We start from the raw sequence: 4332 nt of genomic DNA, 5'->3' as shown, positions 1-4332 counted from the left end.
CATAATACTTGCTCATTCCTCAATAGCGCTTGTGTGGCTCATGCTGATCGCGCCACCATCGTTCTAGAATGTATTTGTATAGCTTGTAGCATTTAAAGATTTCGCCTTCACTGGAACTAAGGGATCAAACCCAGTCGCAGCACCATGCCGCCATAACCAGATTCCGTCCATCAGACTGCAGATGTGAGGACGTGATTGCAATCACCTTCCAGAGAACATGTTTCCCTGCTCAAGAGTCCAATGGTGACTTACTTAGAATTCAATACATATTTAACACAAAAAAATGACTTTTTCGTGCCTTTTGAATCATTTTAAGAGAGGTTTTTTAGGCCAAATAAACTCAATCAAAACGTAAAGCTCTATTGAACGTGGGAATATGCCAGGCTAATTGGGCCCAAATCAATGATGGCCTATTTGTTATAGAAATTAGAAAGAAACATGAACGAAACGTTAAAGAAGAATCTGATTTGTAGTTATTATAAAATACTTTGCTACAATGACACACTTAGTTATCTTACCACACTGTTACGTTTCTGGACCCTAGTTCTTTAGTTATTACACACCTCCTTCCTTTCTTTTAGCATGTGTCACTGTCATTAAGTACAGCATCATTTTTATTTTGGTATAAGTCTCGTTTTCACGATTCCTCTTGATTTGCTCTTTAGTTGCGAACACTACAATTCACGCACACCTCTTCTTGCCATTGTCCTCATCTTGTTAAGTCCACTTGATAAAGCACCTGTGTGTTTAATCAGTTTCTTTTATGACAATATTTAGTGAACTCCATGACAGGTAGCTAAAGCAGTTGGTATCTGCAGCAACACAGTAGCTACAGACATGCCATGCTGGGCCGGGCATGGCATGAGCTCGTGAAGTGAGCACCACTGCAGTGAAATTGAGCCGGAGCGAGGTAGCTTGGCGATCGCCAGAGAGAAGGCTGGCACGATCCAGCGAGAAGGCTGGAGATCAGCATATTTCTTTTGAATCTCGCTCCTGCTCCACTCACAGACTCTAATACGGGAGCTTTTCTGAGAGTCTGGATTGGATGCATGTAAATAACGGTCCCAGTAGAGAGAATATCCTAGCTCTGTATTATGAAAACTAAGACAATGCCTATCCGGAGTTCAACTCCTTAATACAATGTCAGATTACCTTGTTCTCCCAGTAACCTACTACTTTGTGGTTGTCCATGAACAGTGCGTATCGGAAACTTGTTCATGGGTTAGGCCAGTGTTCTCAGTTGGTTGCTGTGGTGGGGTAATTTGGTTGCACAGAAGTATATGTGTGGCCATAAATAACAACCGTTGTTAACTCATTGACGCGAAGTTGCATGATCTCATGTTTTGAAAGCGGACTCATATGGCCTATTTATATTCAGACACAGACAGCTGTATTAATAGACCATGCATCATGCACTGTAGTAGCAGGCCATGTAGCTGCATCTCACTGTGAGAAGCTGATACTGTAAGTAGCATCTCACTGTAGTAGGACTTCTGCAGGCTGCACACAGTAGATAATGATAGCGCATCCACTTATGGTGGCTCAACTGTAGTAGCTTATACAGCGCAACGTCAACCTTGATAGTTAGGACTCGTTAATCTCACTCACCTCACTAGTGTAGATAGTCTGCATCTCACTGTAGCTGCTCTATGTAAGTAGAGACTGATACTCACCTGATAAGTAGGCCTGTATCCTCACATTGTCTCACTGTAGTACTATGCATCTCACTAGTAGTATGCATGCATCGATGGCTTATTCTCACGCACGTGTAAGTATTAGGCTAGCATCTCACTGAGTAGGCTGATCACTATAAAGCTGATCTCACTGCATCTCATGTATAAGATAGCATTCGTAGTAGCATACATCAACTGTAGTAGAGCTGCTCACTGCATCACTGACTGTAGTAGGCTGCATCTACTTGAGCTGCACTACTATACTATCTCAGACTGCATCTGCACTGTGGACTCTTCACATTAGCTCAGGCTGCTCTCACAATCGTTATCGCTGAAGCTTAGCTGCATCTCTGTAGTACTGCATCTCACCTGTTAGCTAGGGCTGCACATCTCCACTGAGTAGGTCTGCACTCACTTTAGCGCCACTTCTCACTGTAGTAGGCTGCATCTTCACTGAGTAGACTGACTCCCTGTAAGTAGGCTGTTCTCAGTCTGCACTCCTACGTAGTAGGTGTAGTCTCACTATGCTAGGTCACTCACCTGTAGGAGAGCTGACTCACTATAATGCATCCACTGTAGTAGTGCCTATCGTATTCAGATCGTTCACTAGGCTACCACTGTACTAGACTGGCATCTCTGATCAGGCACTGTAGGATCTCAGCGTGCAGACTGTACCACTGTAGTAGACGCTTGCCTGTTGACTATCTTCACTGTAAGTAGGCTTAGCTCCATCTGATCGGTAGATGTGCTGATCTGCAATGTCAGTGACTGTATGCACATAGTAATTAGCTGTATCTGCACTCTAACGTAGTTAGGCTCGCCCTCAGAGGCTGCATCTCACTGTGTAGTGCATCGATGTATAGACTGAGTCTACTGTAGAGGCTAGACTCGCTGTATACTGGAGCTCATCTCACTTAGACGGCACTGTCATTCTACATGCTAGATAGTACGCAGTATCTCACTGTAGATAGGCGATACTCACTGTGAAGAGGCAGTGCCATCTCACTAGGTATAGTCATCGCGCTGTGTAGGCTGCATCTCACTGTAGGTAGGCTGTATTCCACTCAGCAGTGATTGCCATCTCACTGTAGTGACTGTATCTCACTGATCTGCACTAGTAGGACTGCCTCACGTATGCTGCATCTCGTAGGATAGGCTGTATTCACATCATCATGTAGTAGGCTGCATCTCACTTAGGTCTATCCTGATTAGGTACTGTCGAACATCTTTCCGACGTAAGCTAGTATCGAGATGCAGTAGTACACTGGCAATATCACTCCGTAGGAAACTGCATCTCACCTGGTAGTAGAAGGCGCCTAGCTCACTGTAGCTAGGCTGTAATTATCTGACGACTGTAGTAGTGGTACTAGTAGCTGCATCTCACTGTAGAGGCGTCCCTGCATCTCACTGTAGTAAGCACTCATGCAATCTCACTGTAAGTAGGCTGCCATGCCTCACTGCATGTGGCTGACTCCTGCATCTAGTAGTAGGCTGCATCTCCTGTAGTAGCGCTGCATCTCACTGTAGTAGGCTGTATCTCACTGCATCTCACTGTAGTAGACTGATCTCACGCATCTCACTTGAGTAGCTGCATCTCACTGTTAGTTAGGCTGCATCTCACTGTAGTAGGCTGTATCTCACTGCATCTCACTGTAGTAGACTGCATCTCACTGAGTAGGCTGCATCTCCTGTAGTAGGCGCATCTCACTGTAGTAGGCTGTAATCTCACTGCATCTCACTGTAGTAGACTGCATCTCACTGTAGTAGGCTGCCATCTCACTGTAGATAGCTGTATCTCACTGCATTCTCACTGTCTAGTAGGCTGCATCTCACTTGTAGTAGGCTGCATCTCACTGTAGTAGGATGTATCTCACTGCATCTCACTGTAGTAGACTGCATCTCACTGTAGTAGGCTGCCATCTCACTGTAGTAGGCTGTATTCATGCATCTCACTGTAGTAGCTGCATCTCACTGTAGTAGGTGCATCTCACTTAGTAGGCTGTACTCACTGCATCTCACTGTTAGTAGACTGCATCTCACTGTAGTAGGCTGCCATCTCACTGTAGTAGGCTGTATCTCACTGCATTCTCTACTGTAGTAGACTGCATCTCACTGTAGTAGGCTGCCATCTCACTGTAGTAGGCTGTTCATCTCACTGGTAGTAGGCTGCGCATCTCACTGTAGTAGACTGTATCTCACTGTAGTAGGCTGTATCTCACTGTAGTAGGCTGTATCTCACTGTAGTAGGCTGTAGGCTGCATCTCACTTGTAGGAGGAACTGTATCTCACTGTAGTAACTGCATCTCACTGTAGTAGGCTGTATCTCACTGTTAGTAATGCTGTATCTCACTGTAGTAGGCTGTATCTCACTGTAGTAGGCTGCATCTCACTGTAGTAGGCTGTAGGCTGCATCTCACTGTAGGAGGTAGTTGTTATCTCACTGTAGTAGCTGCATTCTCACTGTAGTGGCTGTATCTCACTGTAGTAGGCTGATCTCACTGTTTAGTAGGCTGCATCTCACTGTAGTAGGCTGTAATCTCACTGTAGTAGGCTGCATCTCACTTGTAGTGGCTGCATCTCACTGACAGTAGGCTGATCTCACTGTAGTTAGGCTGAATCTCACTGTAGTAGATTGCAATCTCACTGTATAGGCTGTATT

This window comes from Salvelinus sp. IW2-2015, unplaced genomic scaffold (assembly GCF_002910315.2).
Source record: "Salvelinus sp. IW2-2015 unplaced genomic scaffold, ASM291031v2 Un_scaffold2269, whole genome shotgun sequence".
Classification (NCBI taxonomy): Eukaryota; Metazoa; Chordata; class Actinopteri; order Salmoniformes; family Salmonidae; genus Salvelinus; species Salvelinus sp. IW2-2015.
The sequence above is the reverse complement of the archived record's forward strand: the minus strand, read 5'-3'. Positions refer to the sequence as shown.